General features: G+C 45.0%; 1 protein-coding gene and 1 long non-coding RNA gene across 27 annotated transcripts in view; both read left to right on the forward strand.

The window, feature by feature from the left end:
* Window positions 1–20,749, forward strand: part of ARPP21 (cAMP regulated phosphoprotein 21) — a 157,469-nt gene that overhangs the window by 115,980 nt on the left and 20,740 nt on the right. The window lies entirely within an intron of this gene.
* On the forward strand, window positions 6,787–19,020 carry LOC147577048 (uncharacterized). The gene is made up of 2 exons (XR_015255929.1): window positions 6,787–18,259; window positions 18,502–19,020. It is a non-coding gene; the product is annotated as an uncharacterized LOC147577048 (long non-coding RNA).

Below are 20,749 nucleotides of genomic sequence, written 5' to 3' on the forward strand. Positions count from 1 at the left end.
TGTAGCCAATTTATTTCTTTCCATCCCGCACACTCCTTTCCATTATGAGATAGGACACCTCATTCTTCCAGAGACATTCATGATCCAACATTCCAATGATGAAGAAGAATGTACTGGGTTTTCCCCGCCTTCTTTTTTTAAAAAAATCTTTTTAATGTTTATTGTTGAGTGAGAGAGAGAGACAGAGTGTGAGCAGGAAGGGGCAGAGAGAGAGAGAGAGGGAGACACAAAATCCCAAGCAGGCTCCAGGCTCTGAGCCCGACACAGGGCTCAAACTTGTGAACCATGAGATCATGACCTGAAGTCTGACGCCTAACGGACTGAGCCACCCAGGGGCCCCCTCCCCACCTTCTGAACACAGAACATGAAGGGTTCTTTTTTTTTTTTTTTAATCTTTATTTTAGAGAGAGAGAGAGAGAGAGTGAGCAGGGGAGGAGCAGAGAGAGAGGGGAAACACAGAATCCGAAGCAGGCTCCAGGCTCTGAGCTGTCAGCACAGAGCCTGATGCAGGGTTCGAACCCACAGACTGTGAGATCATGACCTGAGCCGAAGTCAGACACTCGACCGACTGAGCCACCCAGGCGCCCCAGAACATGAAGAGTTGTAAACTGTCCTCTCCACCTTGCTGTCCTGAGAGCCAATATAAAGTTACCCTCCGAGTTAGTGAATTCGCTCGGAATTTCTAGTGATAAAAAAGGGAAGAGTATCTTTAAGAATGTTATTTTTATTTTGTTTCCCAAATTCGGTGATGCCGTGGTACCCACAGGAAAGTTGTGTTTGCATTTGTCACTTCCAAGGGGTTTACTATTGCTTCGACCTTTGGGTGTTCCTTCTTCGAATGGGGAGGAGTGTACAAATCATGAAATTTGAAGGATACAATCTCAAAAGTCAGCAGTCCTGAAATACGCTTTCTTTTCTGCTGTCTTCGGATGTGGCTGCTTTTTTCAGGGACACAAGTGTATATTCAGCTCAACCAATCTGCGAGCAGTAGGATAATTCTCAAAAAAACCCACGATGACTCACGCACCCATTTTAGAGCCAGTGGGGGTCAGATGCTTACAAGTAGGGTCACTAATTGATTCAGTTGTTACAGCATGATTCCATGGCACAGGCATTTCTGCACATCTGTTCAGTTGGAAGAGCGTGTCCACAACGTGCAGTGGCTTTCACACATAAGCTCTTGTCCAAATCCCCAAAGCTGCCACGGGCCTCCCTCCGTGGCCTCTCCCAGGTGCTATTACTCCCAGCTGCCTGCTGACCCTCCCCTGGCCGCCGCGGTGGTTTCCATGCCCTTCAAGGACTGCCACCAAGCCCTCACTGCCTGCCGACGTCTTCTCCGGGATTCCCCTCACCATTTGCCTGAAGGCACGGAGAGACTCATTATAATTGCGTTTTTAACACTCTCCCGGATGCCCTTAGTCTTGTGTTTGGTTTTTATTTTTGTAGGGGGTCCAGCACCATTGCGCTTCTCATGAGCCATGTGGGTCGTAACTGTTTTGGGAAGAAGAAAGTAATGGCAGAAAGAGGGGCCAGAACAGCGCCCCAAACACACTTCGCAGCACGCGGGGTGGTGCAGCGGAGCTCACGTTGGAGGCAACGAGAGAACATGCGATGATAGAATTTGCCGAGCCAGCCCCAAGCAGCCGTTAGGTGCATTTTTCGCCCCCAATAGCAACTTACAAACAAACGGTCCTCTAATTACTCACCTAGGCCCAGAGGGGGTTAGCCAGAGTGAGGGTGGTATTACACGGCGGAGATCAGAAGGCTTGGGGCGCTCCCGGGTGAATCTTGATGGACACCTGGATTTCTCCACTTGAGACTAACTAGATCTATCTGGGAGGAAAGGCTCCGCTCCTACTGCGGAGGTGAGTCAAAGAGAAGGATCCAAAACATAAATCAGAGAGAAGAGCTCCTGTCTTGCTGAAAATTGTGGCAAGAGTTAAGAGAAAATCGTTCTGATGAGGAATTTTTGCTGTTTCGTTTTGCATACGTAACTTCTGTAAATTGTCAAAACGACACAGTCCTTGCAGTACAGGATTTCTTTTTAAAAAGACACGAAAACTCCATGCCCACGCAATAATGAATTATAATTACTTTTGCCTCTTCTTTCTCTGCCTTGGAGCTTATGTATGTACACGTTGTAGACGTATATGTGCATTGCAATCCCAGATTATGCCACTTCCTTATTAATATGGCATTTTTACTTACCCGAAACTGCTTTTACATTTGCACGGAAACTAATTCTTCCAGTGTGTCTGTGACACTCCCTTTTTCAGATGTAGAATCGTGTTGGCAGAGGACATGCATGTTGACCCAGAACATTCTAAACAGTATACAAAACAACTCCTAGAACTCATTAGGGAATTTAACAACGTTGCAGACTATAAGGACGATATATAGGAATCAATATACAGTGTACAATATTTATATATATATATTTGCAGGAAACAAATGGAACGTTGGCAAATTCAATTTGGAATAGTGTGTGACACAGTTTTCAGAGCAATCATAGCCATCGCCCTGCTCCCAACCCAGTAGGTCCAGGGCGCCTCAGGGCATTGCCTCAGTCATTGGGGATCACTCCCTGTGAGCCCCTCCCCCCCGCAGGACATCTTCTAGAATCACAGCAGTTCTAGTCCTTGTGTTCCTGGCTTCTCCTTCAGAGCAAAGGCAGAAGCATATAACGGGTGAGGGGGAAAGACTAAGGCTTTCACAACTCTCATTTTCTAGCTTCTTCAACTTCCAAGTCCAACAGATAGTTCATAATAAACTGTTTAGTTATTGGCTTGCCGCTGCTCTCCCCAAGCTGGGACGACTCTGCAGAAGTTTCAGGGTATTTTTCCACCGGCTGTCAAGGCCTTTGTCTTTAATTTCCCATTGTTAAAACTGATACAATTCAAGGGGCTCAGGCTCTTTGCATTGGAGTCTACCTCAAGTGCCTCTGTGAACGGGCCCCACAAAGGAGATGGTTGCCTTGGCAACAGGAATGTGGCAAAAAAAAAAAAAAAAGAAGAAAGAAAGAAAGAAACACGGAACATTTGCTCCCCACCTCCTTCCCTAGTGCCCCTCAGCACTGCGGTTTGCCAGGCACAGAAACTACAAAATCGAGACAAGACTCCCTGCTCTTGATCAGTCAGTGACCGGAAGGTAATACTACCAACCACCTGCTCTGTTTTCCCGTTAATAAAGACAGTTCAGCTGTGAAATGGGCATTTTCTCATTATGACTTTAGCTGATCTTTTTTAGACAGGTAAACTTGGACAAAGGGGAAACTGGGTTTTAAGAAATCTGTGCATGTGCGTGTGTGTGCGCGCGCGCGCGCGCGTGTATGGTTGTCCTAATGAGCTGAATTTCAATGACTGGTAGCACTTTTACATTTATTTTCAGCCCCTGAAATTTGCATCAAAGGTATTTTTAAATCTCTGGCAGGACTTCATGGCATGTTTGGCGACCGCTGTGAAAATTAATGCATTAGTTTGGCAAAACTTACAACATACTTATTGAGCATACTTCTAAATAAGCTCCCAAATGCCTTCCCCCCCCCCCCATTAAAAACAGTAAGGCAAATAGAGACCCGTGAACGTACAGATAGGTGATCTCTGAAGTCTAATTTCAGAGATGTCATTGGGCAAGTCTGGGGATGAACTGATGGGGTTTTTCAGCCCTGAGCTCTCACTGTGCCCCAGGATATCAGTAAAACCATGTCAGGAGCCCAAGCTTTACCTCTTTCCAATGCACTTTATCCCTCTTCTCTGTAGTTTTTTTCTTCTCAGAGCAATGAAAGAGAATATGCATACTGTACGGTTGTTGGTTTCTGAGATTCGGCTGCTGGGCTTGTCAGTTATTGAAGGGTATTTACTGTACTGCAAGCTTTTGCTTCTTTTACTGAGGAATTTTAAGAGTTTGGCAATAGATTTAGCCTCCTGTCCAGGAACAAGTCTTTCGCACAAGTAACAAAGCTCAGAGAACTAGGATCTGCTTTGAGTGTAGGGGTAGGCATAAACCACTTTACTTTCTCACACTTCTGGGGGCTACAAGGTCAATATTGAGCCCTTCTGAGCCCTCTTTCCTTGGCTTGCAGAAATCTGCTGCATTCTTTTTTTTTTTTTTTTTAATTTACTTATTTGAAAGAGAGAGAAAGTGCAAAAGTGCAAGCAGGGGAGGGGCAGAGAGAGAAAATCCCAAGCAGGCTCCCCCATGGTCAGTGCAGGCACGATGCCGGGCTCCATCTCACGAGTCGTTGAGATCATGACCTGAGCCGAAGTCGGACGCCGAGCCCGTAGCAGGATTCTCGCACAGAGAGTCGCGACACCAGGCTTTTCTGTCCAGGAAGCCACTTTATTCGTGCCGGCACCGCTCAGTTGGGTTCGTACCCGAAGAACTCAGCCCCGAGCACCATGTAGCATAATTTTTTTCTGTATTTTCTACCTCTTTGCCTCTCATCTTTGGTAACACACAAACGTGCAGTCTGATTAAGTGGTCTCGTGTTACAAGGTCGTGAGGGGTGTTGTCTCGTGCGCGCATAGCCAGGTTGCCTTAAGGTGGTTTCCCCCACCTCCCTTAGGGAGGGAACCCTACCGCAGACCAACTGAGCCACCCAGGTGCCCCTATCCATTCTTTTTAAACCGAGGAGTTGAAAAAAAGAAAATTAAAAAAAAAAAAAAAAGGGGCGCCTGGGTGGCGCAGTCGGTTAAGCGTCCGACTTCAGCCAGGTCGCGATCTCGCGGTCCGTGGGTTCGAGCCCCGCGTCGGGCTCTGGGCGGATGGCTCGGAGCCTGGAGCCTGTTTCCAATTCTGTGTCTCCCTCTCTCTCTGCCCCTCCCCCGTTCGTGCTCTGTCTCTCTCTGTCCCAAAAATAAATAAACGTTCAAAAAAAAAAGAAAATTAAAAAAAAAATAAACCGAGGAGTTGAAGAGAGATGTTAAGATGCAAACCCCATGTGCTTTGCCGAAGCATCCTTATAACGTTGTCAACAAACACGAGCCCATCAGATTCTTTTACCGCCAGCTAGAATTAACCAGAACAGAGACGGCATCTCTGTGTTCCTTCTCATTTTAAGCCACTCTAACGTGGCAGGAGTGACATTATACCTTCAGGAACTGGATGGCATATATTAAACATCGCATTGTATCCGTGTGTGTTTGTAAGTGGAGATTAAAAACCTAAAAAGGGCATGCTGGGGTTTATGCAAGAGGCTGTGAAAACCAGAGTTAAAAGACACCGAAAGCTTTCTTTGTTTTACTTTTTTTTCCCCCTCCCTTTGTTGTTGTTGTCTTTGTTGCCGGTTTGTGGTGACAGTAACTGACTATAAATTATGTGGCTCCGTGATGCCAGCTCTCGGCACCCCGGGAGCCCTCTTCCTGTTCCAGTTCACACGGGTGGCCCTCGGGGTCTGCAGTATTGTCGCAAAGACCGCTCCGCGAATCTGTACATTTGCCTGGTGGTAACAGCCAGCACTTGTAGGAGGACTGCCATCTGGCTCTTTCTGCTAGATTTGTAGCAGGAGTCTCTGTTGGCTTTGGGGAATGTGAGAGTCTCCAGGGAAGCCAGAACCTCTGTGAAATCACCACAGATGGCTTTATTTTGGGAGCCAACAGGCGTGGAAGGAGAGGTAGGAAGTAGAAAAATCAATCAATCGGGAGTTTAATGTCTGTCGGCCTTCAGGGGACTGGAGATGAATGTCGTTGATTTATTAGGACTCGAGTATGCACCTGGGAGAATTTGGAGGCGTCGTAAAAGCCAATTGCAACTTTAAAGACTTCCGAGTTAAAGACCCCATCACCGAACGGTAGATGTTAGGCTTTTCTTCAGGAAAGGCGATGATGCGATAGAAATCGGCCACGGGAAAAATGTACTTGCAGAGTCCCCAAGTCATTGCTTTCCAAGAGACGTTCCCCCCATATCAGGATGAGGAGGGGGAGCTTATACAAAAATGCAGATAACTGGATTTTTCTGAATCACTGAAGATTGCACACCATCTCTTCCTAGGGCTTCCTCCGTTTTTACGGGGAGGCTGCTTTTCTCTAGTCTCTCTAAAAGCCCTTTAAAAACAAAAAAACAAAACAAAAAAACAAGTATAATTGATTCTAATGCTCAGGCAAGATCAGCTTTTCCAAAATACATTCTTAAGGAATTCATATGCCATTAGTATTTAAGTGGTCAAGGATGACTTCATTTCTCAGCCCAAACAGCTCTCCTTGGAGCCTTCTTCTGATTTTTATTTCCTTCCCTCTTTTCTAAAGAACCCAAGGGCAGGCTACCAGTAGGTTCGAACCGGGTGCAAATTTCCTTCCACACTTTCCAGCGAGTCTACGTCGCCGGGAATACTAAGCGATGAGGCAAATGTTTGTCTTCTCTAGATCTAGGGCTGTGTTCAGAGACCATTACGACAGTGGCAGAGCAGTTAGATACAGGCAAGATACGTGAAGAAAGTGACATCCGGCCAGCAAGTTTGACTGCTTATAAGGCAAAGCTACTTATATCATCTCTGTGCTTTCATGAGTGCTTCTTCTTCGTATAGTTACGTGAAGTTATACAGCAACTCCTCCGTGAAGACAGGGGCTTGCCGTTAGACCATAGCCTTCCTGCACTGCCTTCTCGTCCTCTGTGCCTCGATGCCCAGGGAGGGTGTCCCATTGAGGTTATCGGCAAAGTTGGTTTTCCACTCTGTTTTTAAGAGGAACACTTTCATCTTCCCCAAGGGAAATATCATCCGAGTGGAACCAATGTGATTCTTTCCTGTTAGATATAGTGGCAAGTGGAAGCTAAGATACCATGGATTTCCATCTGTTGTGAATTTACAACACGTTTAAATAGCAAAGACCTTTTTCTAAACAAAGAGCCCTCAACACCAAAGTCAAAAACTTTATAATAACTACACACACACACACACACACACACACACACACTCACACACACATACGGAATATGTATTATTTTTCTTACACATACAATGTTTTTCTAAAAGTTAGCTGATATTTCCTCATATATTTTTACACCAAAATTACAGAGATATTGTCATGGAGAATATTCTTCTTTGTGGTGGTAGACAAGCTAGACCATACTTTGACTACTGTACAAATGATATTTGTGATGCTATTAGGGAAATGCTGACATTATGTCCCAATTCTTGTGTATTTGCTTTTTATGCACCATCAAAAATGTTGGCAACAGATGCGATACTCTTCAGGGTATTAGTATATTGGACCCTCAGCCTGAGACTTGTAGGTCCTCATGCATTTTTTCTCATTATAATGTCTACTTATTTCTGGTGAATATTGGATTCGTGGGGGCTAAAAGGCTGGGAAAGGAAAAAAACCTTGACCACTTCTTACCAGTTGACCCCAATGGGGTCAATATAAACCTCCTGTAGCAGCCGCACAGGCAAGATCTCCCGAATGAACAAATAGCAGATGTCACAACTTCCTAAAATCATAAGACCAAATTCTGGACAAGATGCTTCTAGGCGTGTGACTGAATCCTGATTCAAAGACTTGCATATGTTGAGGTTTCGTTAAGTCTTCATTTGACATTGGATTGATGGCCAGGAGTTTAAAACCAGATGGGACCTTTGAAACCAAGTCAGCTATAAAGCCCCATCATTCCCAAGATCACTTAGTCCTAGTGGGGAGGGGTCACGTCTGCACTGTACCTCAGTGATTTCTTTTACTAAATGTTCCTGATCCTAATGCTTAGGCCAACTGGGTTCTCTGAAATACTTGAGACTTCGGAAATAACCGCTGGAGAGCTGAATCAGGGGACCTCAGTAGGGGACACAAACACAGCATGAAACAATTAGACCGGATAAAGGAAAGCACCTCGCACATAGGTCTTAGATTAGTGATTCTGTGTGTCTTTTTAAGAAGATGATTTCACAACTGGGGTTGAGGAAACCTATCAAAAGTTCTCTAATATAATCCAATGACCTACTTTGGGTGCATTAAGTTCCCAATGCTTCTGATTCATAGTTCCCCCACTTTTCTCATTTCTGCCCCTCTTGGTTATTTCTCTTCTAACCTGGCTCTTGGTAGAAGAGGGCAGGATTCTTGTGGAGCCTTAGGACAACTCTTAAGAGAGTCAACTCTACCTTGTGGGTTCACATCGCAAAGGACCACCTAGAACTTTGGTTTATGCATTTGATAACGTTTTTGAGGTCTTAATGTGTGTGGAACATCCAGCTGTCATTGACATACCTTGTGAAGGGCAAGGAGTTTGGTGGTGTCTTCCTGATCCACCTTGCTTGTCTCTGTGCAGTTACACCGAGTAAGGAAAAGAGCTATTAACCTAAGTCTGTGGAACCACATGGATCTCGGACGGTCACCAAAATGGTAACCCAGTGGTTCTCTTTTTGGCAGCCTTTTAGGGATCACTGTAAAATCTAATGAATTTTACAGAAGTAAATATAGTACAATAGCCTTGAGTTTGAAGTCACAACTGATGGTAATGACGATTTAGAGGCCCGGGATAGGGGCATCCCACAGTTCTCGTATAGCAATCAAGTATTCAGTGATATCCCTTCCAAATTTGCCATCACCTAATATTTGTAGAAACATTCAAAAATTGTTATCGACACTAAGATTTTGCTAATGAGCATTTTGGGGTCCAAATACGATTTTTAGGTGGCATTCAAATACTGAGGCAGGCTAAAATGTTTAAAGTGGCCTAAAAAGGTTTTCATTTGTGTTAGGAAATTGAGTGTCAGTGTCTGTTCTTGTCTCCTAGAAGAGTCTGGTGAAAGTTTTAACCTTTGTTGACACGAGGCAAAAAGATAGAAGGCTGATGGAAATAATCGTTTTAGTTCTTGTGAAATCTCTTAGAGACGTATTTGTCAAGAAAAAATTACAGCTGTATTATATGCCTCGTTTGGGATGATAAATACTAGCGTTTTTAGAAATGATTACTTTTAATACTGTGGCTCTGATTTTAAAACCTGACAGCATGCACTAGAAATATAAAATTTGACCGACATAAAGCAGGGTGACATCAGATTTCAGTGTTTTTCCCCCCTCTGTGTATGCTTTTTTATTTTTACTCTCCATGGGCTGATGTGTGCCCCTGGTCTTCAAGATTAAATTTGGATTGTTACGTGCTTTCCTCCATTAGCCCTGTGGGGACATAGCAGTTTAGAACACGATGGTTGGAAGTTAGGAATTGGCCTCATTAAACATCACACCTGCGTCCCTAACCCCGGGTGACCTTCTCGACTACAGTTCTGTTTGGTCACAGAAGAGGACAGTAAGAATACAGAACTACTAGGCCAAAGAGGGAACCCTGGGTCATGTTTTGTGCGAGTTTTGGTTTTCTGTTTGCATGTATATGCATTTTGTTTTTCTAAATGGTCGTGTGTCATAGCCTCTGGGTCTGAAGGTCTCTCTTGTCCAGCAAGAGAGCTGGATGCAGGATTGAAAATGCGTGAGAGGCTGATGTCCGGGAGGAGACGAGGGCCCCAAATAAGGGTCCTTGCCCTGTTTTTATTAGGATCAGAAGGCTTACAAGTGTGATGGTCGTCCACAAAGAGACAGTGTGATATTGAACGTTAACTCATGGGTGTGAGGGGAAGGGGGTTTTGAAGATATACAGTGTTAGGGGTTTGGGTCAATATAAAACGAAATCGTGGCGCCTGGCGGATGGTTGTTTACAGCAGACATGAGGTGCCACCTCTGTTTACCTAAACTGGCCTAGGGGTCAAGACCATCAGAGAGAGCTACCTCAGGGTCAACAAGGCACCTTTCTTTTGCTGATTAACTCCCCTCTGGGCACCTTCCCTCCAGACGTCTATAGCCCTCCTTACCTGTTTACCTAATTTGGTCCTTCCTTCCTGTGAAAACAGCTTTCTGCTATAGTACTAAGCTGGGGGCCACTTCTGCCCTGAATACCTAATCTTGTTCACCTCATCTTGGATGTTGTCATCCTGAAAGTTCTATTCCTATGCCTTCTATTCCTATGCCTATACTGGGGGCTTTGCCCCATTTACCTAATCTTGTTTACCCAAACTTGGGTGTGTACAACCTATGGCTTTCTAATTCTTTATGCCTTGTTAGCCCATCAATGCAGGCTTAGGCAATTCCTAATCCTACTCCCCACAGTTGTGGAGACGTAAATTTAAGTCTGCTACTTTTACTGATATATATACACATTGCTTGTATACAAAAGGTAGAAATTCACTATGTATCTCTCTATCTATATACACACACATATACCCGTATAGATATGCAGAGTCTATAGAGGGTTTTTAACTACTTATGAATTATGGGAAGGAGTTCAGCACTCATTATTTTCAAAACCTCTTCACTGCTCAAGATGTGAAGTAATTCTCTGTGCTGTCGATTAAATACAAAGTCACAACATCAGAATTAAAATCATGTGAAATAAATACATTGTGGTCTCACGTAGGTACTATTGCTCAAGACAGGGAAAATTCGGCCTAGGTGAATTAAAAAAAAAAAAAAAATTGCCCTTTCAAGTAATTGAACTGAAATGCACAAGTGCATTTTGTTACCTTACTGAACGGAGTATATACACTGAACATAACATTGTTTGTTCTTGCCCCAAATATCCCAGGCCTACACTTGTTTTTCCTGGTTTACATCTGTCAAAATGTCAAATTCTAAGCAGAATTGCGTTGGCCCCAACTTTTTTTCTTCTACTCTGATTTGGATTGAGAGCGTGATAACAAAGCTTGTTAGAAACATGCCTGAAATTGATTCTGAGTGATAGCTAAGCTTCTTAGCTAAGAATGAAAGCATGGGTTTAGCACAGGAATACTGTAATATGTAGTTAACCATGTAGTCTCTTTTGCCCTGAGTTCTTTAGTTCATTGCATAAGTGAAGCGTGAGTGTACAGAAAATCAATCAACAATCCTTCCTGTCAGTTGGGCATAGCTGGGGTACGGTTTTGCATGCCTTCTTGCCGAGGAACAAAGCTCAGTCATCCCAGGAAACAAAGAGGTAAATGAGCGGAGTGCTTTCAACACTTATTAAATTAATTGAATGTAAGTAGTTTCCTCCTACTGAGATCAAAACTGAGAAAGATGGAAAAGATAAAAATGGTTCCTTTTAAGCAGATCGCCCTCAATAATTATTATACACAAATGAGCTTTCCTATGGAATAGAAAGGTTAGAAATAAGAACTAAGACGATAGACTACCTGGCTTCAAATCTCTGCCACGGAGGACTGTTTGACTTTGGACACTGCCTCCGTGTTGGAAATGGAACTTTCTGGGTTTTAAATGCTTGTCACATAGAGTCATGGTTTTATTCTCGCAAGAGGAAACTGGGCATTCTGGATTCTTTGGTAAAATATAGGCACACGGCTCTTCCAAGTTTTGTTCTGGAACCAATTTGTAAATCTCCAGCAGTTACCATTGTAATGGCGCCCTGCTGAGGCAATGTTGAATGCAGCATGGAGGTGCCAGATCTAAACAAGAGAGGCTTTCTTCTTAAAAAAACAATACAAACACAGTCACGAAATAAAATACTCAGGTGCTCATTTGTTTCCTTGCTTACCCTAGATGCCCCTGTGTGGGGGGTTATGGTGGAAAACACATTCTTACTGGAAGTTGGAGCCTTTAGGTAGCTGATGTGCCAATTGCCTTCACTTGGATATGGTCTATAATTTATCACTGGTGTGTCCTACCCTGCTCAAATGCGCCCTTTGTGGGCAGAGGCAAAGCTAATATACTTTCCAAGTGTATTTGAATTGCTTCGATAAATCACAGCTGCCACTGTAAGCAGTTTCATCATTTGCCAGAACAATAAGTTATCTCCATGCTTTATAGATGCAATGCTCTCTAAGACTTTTATTTGTGTAACTTGTAATGCATCATAACCCATTTCCTGAAATGAAATTAGGAAGCTCATAATATATTTTTTAAGATGCAAGGAACTCTTCCGAGGAATTCGCGTAAGCTCGCCGAGAAACGTGGCCATTTTTACCCTGCTTGTTATGTAGTAGCAATTTATTCCTCTATTATTACTATAATAATGTGGGCATTAAATGCTTGTGATTGGGGTTAAACTTCATTTAGCGCTTTACTGCTTCAGTGTCTCAGTGAAACCCGTCCGCAAAGAAATGGGACTAAGCACAAATGGTTCCTGTTGGGTCTGCTGTGCATGAGGTCAGGAAACCCGGTGTTTAGCAAATATCTACCTCTACTGACAGCTCTAAAGACGTAATCAGGCTGCAGAACTACATTTGTGCCCATTGTGATCTCTGGGACTGACTTCCAATCTTGCCCTCACTTCACAACGACCAAACCTGAATTCAAAGCTGATTTGCACCCTTTCGGTGCAAGACTCCTGAGAGGGAAGATATATAATGATAGTAGGTCTTCAGTTCCCATTGAGGAAAACAATCTAATTTTAATAGTATCTCAGGACTCCGTTTAGCCTGATGGACAATAAAGTGTGTTCTTCTTTTATGGACTGGACTGAAAAACTGTTAAATATTTATAAACTAATTGGCCATCACGTCTTATGTGATCGGAAAATACTTTTGTTTGTAATCGCCTCGCTGGTTCATTCCAAGCAGAGAAAACAGTGTCAATAAAGAAGCCAGGTTTTATAATTAGAAACGAATGTATTTGTTTCCAAGCCGAATGCCTTTCCCATGTGCACCGCAGCATTTGAATAAGCCTTCGTTCTTTCTGTCTTCGTTATCGGGAGGGACTTATGTGTCCCGTCATGGAATTTTAGATTTTTCCACCCTTCTCTCATGATTTGTAACGCTCTTCGTCTTTCTATCAAACTACCTGCTAGCTGCTCTTGAGAACTTCATAAACCCCTCCTTCGTGCCGATGACGCAGGTGTCCGAACAAGGGTTTCGCAGCCTCTGGGGGGTGGTCCCATCCTGCCCCTTAAACAGTCCTTGGACGTCGGTGTCCAAGCCAGCACCACAGCTGCCATCATCCTGGGTTAATCAGCATGCACCCCCGGATTTTCACCTCCTCGTTACCCCTGCTTTTCTGGTTTCTGACCCCACCAGCCACCTCTGTGCCTCCCGCATGTCCAATCCAGGTTAGACCCAGCCCGGCTCCAGGTTTATGCCCTGCTTGACCCCCGTGCATTCCTCTGTGTGTGTTCGGGCGTATATTGTGTATGTGCATGCGTGTGTCTGTGTTGTGTATGAGTGTTTGTGTATATGCTGGGCATGCGTGTATGTGGCATGTGTGTGTATGCGGCATGTGTGTGTATGCGTGTATATGTGTGTGTGAGTGATGTGTGTCCGTGTGTGTGGGTGTAGGATGGAGGTAAAGGATAGAAAGGCTGGGACTCGGATTCGTGACTCTTTTCAGCAGGGAGAATTCTGCCTCCTTCCTTCTGATTTCTTTTTCCCAGGCCCTAACCCCATTGCCTTCTCTCTTTGCCACCGTGGAAGGGAGCTGGGTTCCTGTTCCCCAAAATGGACTCAGTTAACAAATTCCACAACAAACAGTTTGAGTAAAAAGAGAACCACCGTTTTTTTTTTTTTCTTTTTGGAAGATTTCCTCATTTCCCCCCAAATCTGGGACATCGCCTAACGCATATGAGCAATTCCTCTTCTAGAAAACCAGTTATTTATGGGACTGCTGCTGTTGTGTAGATACCCATTCGAAGAAGAAAAACAAGCGATAGTTTATGGTAATATCATTAATTTTAACAGCAGTGTGATTTTAAAGAAAAGAGCTGTACGATATTACGACACTAGGGACCTCATTGCACGATGGAAGCACATCTCACTCCAGTAATACGACAGCAATCCTTCACGGACGGTTGTTTGCCCGCTTAGTTGGCAACTCTTCTATGTGGAATCCATTCGCAAATTTGCTTTCTACTGACAAGCCCGTTGTAACATGTTGGGTTTTACATGTTTTTCAAGTGCTTAATTGAGCATGATTCACTCTCGTTTGTCTTTTCCCTGAAAGGCCACCTGCGTCCTTTTCCAAATGATGACAATATGACAGTATTATTACTTACAATTGTTTTATCATTAAGTGGTTGCAGTTTACTGTCATGTTGTCACTGCGTTCTTTAAATACCGGCATGCGATGTTTCAGGATCCTGAGTTCATCCTGAAGGCACAGTTTGCTATAGAATTAGAAATGTTGTGGAAACGAGACAGGCTTCCGATAAAGGAATTGTGTCTCTGGGGTGTCCACCTGTGTTAAGCCTGGGTGGGAGGTAAAGGGAAGTGAAGATAGATAATCCTTGAAGAAATTATGCTCTGTCTTTCTCTCTTTCTCTCCTTCTATTTCTCGATCTCTTTCTCTATGACTGTGTATTTATATCTTGAAAAAAGCAAAAATGAGCTCAGACTGAGAAAGTAAAAGTCTGTGCAGCTGTTCGTAAGGCTGGAATATCAGACACAGAGGGGGATCCTGGGTGGCTCAGGTACGGGAGTGTCTGACTCTTGGTTTTGGCTCAAGTCACGATCTCACGGTTCACGGGATCGAGCCCTGCCATCAGGTTCTGCACTTTTGGTGGAGGTTCCCTCCCTCCCTCTCTCTCCCTGCCCCTCCCCTGCTCATTTTCTCTCTCTCTCTCTCCCAAAAAAAAAAAAAAAAAAAAAAAAAGTCATAAAATTATAGGTTATTAAACTTTGTTGTTTGAAGTTATCCCAGCTGACAATAACACTTCCCACTCTTGCTTAGAAGACTTCAGTCACTGAAACGTAAAGAAGAGCCTTGATTCGCATCCTCCATGCAGGGTTTCAGACAGGAGTTTCTGGGTACAAGGTTCCATGCCTATCCCCACTTTGTGGTTCCCACGGTGATAGGACCCTGGGTCCACCACGCGGTCCAGACGGGATATTGGCTCCTGGACACGGTCCTGCTTTGCTTCTGTTAAACTCCCTGTGATAGCTCTCTATTTTCCTGTATCCTTTGTTGGTGGGACCCCCCCATCATTCCTCTGCTCGATGGCCTTCCTTGCTATAATGAGTAATAATTTGCCAGATGACAATTGTATTCTCAGTAGTCCGGCAGACTGTCCTAGGGCAATCTTTATCTATGTATGCAACCCCTTTGATGGCCAATTTGGGGCAAACCTTCTTTACCACCTGCCTAGACGAATATACATTCCGGTAGCCGAAGCACTGCTCCCTCACCAAGAAACAGAGAAGGGAATCTGCTCGGGAAACTTAGTGTGGGAGTAAGGACCTTGCTTAGAAGGGCATGTGGTGGTTTGGCTTAAAACTTCACAGGAGCTCACCGCTGCCTACAAAAATAAAAAGCGTGCATGTCTGTGGGAGGGCGGGGTGTGTAGCTCACTGAGAAGAGGTTTCACAATCCAGGTGACCCACTACAACTTGCCGAGTTGTCACGGTTAAAAGAGCCCGTTGCATCAGTGGAAATCCAAAGGCAGCCAGGAAGCTTCTCCACCACAGCCTTTATGGGCAAAATACCCACCTGAAATAGGCCGCTTTTTCATCGTCTCTGGGATTAAAACCAAACCTGTTTTATACGCTGCCCTTTCCAGCAGAGCCCCGTCCGGGCTTCTAAATTCTCTTAAAGAAGGCACTTGAGTGTTTTGGATGTCTAAAATGATTCACTCTCCCCCTTTCTTGTCACCAGCTTGGCCTGGGAAAGAATAGCTTGGATTTTCCAATGAGTTTCTTGAAGGGTTCTTTGGTAGTAAGGGTAGTCATGTGGCTCAGCGTTCTTGGCCTTGGGAACCGTGAACTAGCTCAGGCTACGTCTGCTTCGGGACTTGCAGCTTTGTATCTCGATGATCTGGGGCCAGAACGTTCTGAAAGAGCGTGTGGTTCTTCCTACCACAAACGGCATTTACTGTTGGTGGTGAAACGGTCGATGCCACGGCTTTGAAGGCTCTCGAAGAACGGCCTGGACTACACCCAGTCTCCAGAAGCGCCAACCTATTTGATTATGAGTCTGCCCCGGTGGGCCGTGACTTTGTCAGCTCGTATGGACGCCACGATCGCTGAGCATCATTTCCGAGCATGGTAGGAGCCCTGCAGGAGAACGAAACACAAGTTGTTACAATCGGAAACCGCAGCTTGCTGACTGGATTCCTAGGCCGTGATCCCGCGGGCCCCGATAGACATTGTGTGTCATTTAGGTGACTTAGGCCACCGTGGGGAGAGATGTGGGAGATGGCTGCTGTGATATATTGTTTTGGTCAGATGGCTATTTGGCGTGACAGCTAGAATGAATGAATGGTGAGGAAAGACCCAGGGTTTTCAAAGTAGGACAGAAGGATGCCCGTCAATATGGGTGGAACATTAAGGACGGGAATTGTCGGAGCCGGAGGAATCATCCAGTCTCCTCATTTTTCACCTGAGGAACAGGTGCAGTGAGTTACACGCTTTGCCTAAAGCCTCAGCGTTCATCTGTGTGTGACCTGAAGCTCCCCCTGGACAGAATTCCCTTTCTCTTACTCGTGCTGGAAACTGGCCCTCCCTGCAAGTTAGGCTCGTGCCTGGTGGGACCGGAAGTCGGAACGGTTGAAGGTCCAGGTTCCTCCCAGCTGGACTTTAAATTGGCTGCTGAGACCCAGGGGCACGATGCTGTCCTTTGCCTGTTTTGCTTGTTGGCCTCTGGGTTCTACTGTTGACAAACAAGATGTTTAGGCGAACTGTTACCTACTGTCGGCTGGTGATGCTTTTGGTAGTCTATCAACATCGATTCAGCGCGTTTATTGGGCAACTGCTGTGTGTGCAGGCTTTGCAACTCTGGAGGGTGTGGGGAAAGCGAGGTGGGAAATATCAGACAAAGAGAAATAACTCAAAGCCGTCTCTTAGGGGATTACACGCAAGAAGGAGAACAAAAGTGACTTAAAATCATTGGAGAGTGATACACATTAACAAAATATTGTAAAAGGCCTTTGGGGCCATCCTTTCTTCAGGTCAAGAGGATTTGTTTTTTTTTTTTGGTTGCTTTGTTTTGTTTTCTCCCAAACATACTGATTAGACGGAACTTAACAGACACAAGAAAAATCCAATTCACATCGGGCAGGATCCTTTTTTTTTTTTTTTTCTCTCTCTCTCTCTTTCTTTAAACAAACTTAATACCAGATTTGGTTCAGGCTCACTATCATCTTTTTAAAGTAGCAAGTGTAGCTGTTCTTTGAAGCCATTTTAGTTCTAATTTGGGCTGCAGCTGGTTTCTGTGCCCAGTCGGAAACGTAACCTTTGATGAATTGGACAGATTTAAGATTTGAGGCATTTGGGGGGCATCTGTCGAAGTGGTATTGGTATCAGCTCCTCTTGGCAGCGGGATCAAAAGAAAGGATATTTAAGTGGGAGACCTCTCCCAGAGCTCAAACAGCTTGCGTCAGAAAATCACTTGCTGAATTGTCTTCGATGAAACAATCCCGTTTAATTTTTAGACTCTTAGAAGAGAGCTTAAAGACCCGGGTTAGCTCAGGACCCCAGCTTTCCCGTCCTACTGCCCAGCGAGGAAACTAAGGCCGAAGGAGAGAAGGCCACTTGCTCGGAGCCAATGCACTGAGTAAAGTTGTAAAGTTCACGTTCAGATGGCCAAGCGGTTGGTCGGCGGTCGGTTGCAGACGCGTGTCGGAGACTCGGCGTGTTTTCTGTTTTTAGAGGTGAGCTCACGTCCCGCTGGGTGGTCCCCATAGTCCTGCGCCCTCCATCACGAGTCCATTACGCCTTTTCAAAGCCAGCCTGTTTTCTTTCTGGGCCAGTGAATTTACTTCTACGAGATACAATCCTCCTCTCTTTTTATCCCACTTTATTTTGGGCCATCATCTGCGTGGTGATCACAGGTTCCGTAGCCGCAGATAAATTAAAGGGCTTAGGATGCCTGAGAACAGCTGCCTGGCTTCGCCCCGGTTGATGTATTGATGTCAGCCTCCCGGCATACGGCGTGAGCCGGAACCCGGATCAGCTGTTCTTCTAGAACGGCACTTCTGTAACCGAGCCTGGCATTATTAGATTGCAATTATTTCTGCCTCCAGCAGGCCGTTCCTCATAGATTTTTTTTTTTTTTTTTACTTTTTATTGAAGTGAGATCAAAAGGATTTTGTACTTCAAGAAGCGGGTTTCTTAGCCATATCTTCAGCCTAAGCATTGAATTCCTTATTATTCCTGAGACTTAAAGCTGTGTCTTGAAAAACGAATGGAAAGTGTATCGTCTTGAGGATACGGCACATTTTTAGAGCATGATGCCTTTGAGGCAAATCCTGGGGAGGGGGGGTGGCATTGCTCTTAGCGGCCAGTGAATTTCTAACTCCAAATCAGTTTTATTTTTTTTTAAGTTCTAAATAAAAGTAGCTGTTGATACCCCAGATACCGTGCTTACAGGTGTTCTATTTTTTTTTTAATTTTTTTTTCAACGTTTATTTATTTTTTGGGGGACAGAGAGAGACAGAGCATGAACGGGGGTAGGGGCAGAGAGAGAGGGAGACACAGAATCGGAAACAGGCTCCAGGCTCCGAGCCATCAGCCCAGAGCCCGACGCGGGGCTCGAACTCACGGACCGCGAGATCGTGACCTGGCTGAAGTCGGACGCTTAACCGACTGCGCCATCCAGGCGCCCCATACAGGTGTTCTGCTATTTAATCCTGACCCCCATCCTGTGAGATGGAGACCATCCGTTGTGTCTCCTTCCTCATTTACCGAGGATGGAAATCGAGGTTTGCCAAGGGGAAGGGACTGCTCTAGGAGACACAAAGGGGCCCGTTTCCCGAGGCTGGGGCTTTCCTATAATACCCTGCCTCTCCTGTCTTGACAGTTTGTACCTACAGAATAAAGCAGTGACCATCCTCGCTTCCTCCCAGAGAAATGTTTTCCAGGATAAAAAGTGCGCGTCCACTGAGGCGTCATTAGATTCGTGGTCATGGGTATTAGATATCACATGGCAGCCCTCTCACACCTTCGTAAAACCAGTGTGATCGTCTATTTTTAAACTGTTCATCTCCGTCCTTCATCGTGATCTTGTTAATAACGCCAGGCCGCCGAGGACCTAACGGTCGTGAGATTTCATCAGAGAAGCTTTCCAAGGGCCCTCACCTGCCGAAGTACCAACTTCACTTAATTAAAATTGTATTCTCCAAAGAAGCCGCTCTATGTGTCTTTCAGTGAGTTAATAACAGGACTAATTATCGTGCTGCGCCACGTCTTTGGCCACATCTATTTAAATACGGGCGTTTGTAGCTTTGTGTTCCCCGGCAGCACTCTGGAGGCACAGTGTCAGTCAGCTAGGCGGCTGCTCTTATCGCGAGCTTGTGCCGACCCCGTTTTCATCACTTTGGTGAGCCGGTGTCTGTGCCCTGGCTTTGCAGTTTACACAGGTGTCGTGTCGATGGCCGGGTACAAGAGCCCGACGGTCGAGCGTTCTTTGTGAATGTGGCGGTGGTAGGATGGAGAACGTTCCCCTAATAGGTGCTTACCGATTAGTACCAGATGAAGAAGGATTTCCCATAAGACAAGCAACTGAAAAAACAAAAAAAAAAAAAAACAAAAAAACAACCCATGGCTGGAAGTATAACCAAATGAGAGGCATTTAAATGATAGACTTTATACTTAAGGATATCCATATCAGGACAGATTCCCTTCTATATTCAATTCACAAAGACCTCTCAAAGGAGCACGTTATTTTCATTGGTAGTCTCTGTTGGGTCGGTCCTAGACACCTGAGCTTGTCTAAGTGACATTAAATGGCTCTTCATCAATGCAAAGGTATTTCTGTGTATCCCTCAAGCCCTGCCTCCCTCTCTCCCCCTGCTTTGTTTTTTTTTAATGCTTATTTATTTTTGAGAGAGAGAGAGTGGGGGAGGGGCAGAGAGAGAGGGAGACACAGAATCCGAAGCAGGCTCCAGGCTCCGAGCTGTCAGCACAGAGCCCGATGCGGGGCTTGAAGTCACGAGAGCTGTGAGATCATGACCAGTGCTGAAGTCGGAAGCTTAACCGACTGAGCCACCCAGTGCCCGCCCCTCGCCCCCTGCTTTTTAATACTTAGAATCTTGCCGGAGGAGTGTATTGAGAAGTGAACTTCATTCCAACTGTGCTGTACCTGAATGATCAAGAATGAGAATTGTTCACCTATCTGGCTAGATCAAGAGTTTTAAATTCCGGACTTTGTGATTGGGTTTCTAGAGTTCCTAAAGCCAGTCTTATGCAAAATGTCTTTTGCATGTGCCTGGGTACAAGTGACTAGAAAAAGGATTCAAGACTCTCATTACGGTCCTGATGTGATCCATACTCCTCTGTGGTTGTTAAATGTCAATGTCCTTGACCGATGAACAGTCAGTGACGTATATCGTTGTTGTTCTTCTTTCAAAGATTAGTGAGGAAATTAAACAGCAGTCCCCAGACTCTGGACTTAAGGGTTTCTGGGAGTCCTTGCTGTTAAAAACAGTAAATAGGGGCGCCTGGGTGGCGCAGTCGGTTAAGCATCCGGCTTCAGCCAGGTCACGATCTCGCGGTCCGTGAGTTCGAGCCCCGCGTCAGGCTCTGGGCTGACGGCTCGGAGCCTGGAGCCTGTTTCCGATTCTGTGTCTCCCTCTCTCTCTGCCCCTCCCCCATTCATGCTCTGTCTCTCTCTGTCCCAAAAATAAATAAAAACGTTGAAAAAAAATTTAAAAAAAAAAAAAAAGAAAAGAAAAAAAAACAGTAAATATGCCTATTTAAAGATGATTAAGGGGTGCCTGGGTGACTCAGTCGGTTAAGCATCCGACCAGCTCAGGTCATGATCTCAGTTCCTGAGTTCGAGGTTTGCATCAGGCTCTGTGCTGACAGCTCAGAGCCTGGAGCCTGCTTCGGATTCTGTGTCTCCCTCCGTTTCTGCCCTTT

The sequence above is a fragment of the Puma concolor genome, chromosome C2 (genome assembly GCF_028749965.1).
Source record: "Puma concolor isolate L17-30 chromosome C2, mPumCon1.1.hap2, whole genome shotgun sequence".
NCBI classification, from domain to species: Eukaryota; Metazoa; Chordata; class Mammalia; order Carnivora; family Felidae; genus Puma; species Puma concolor.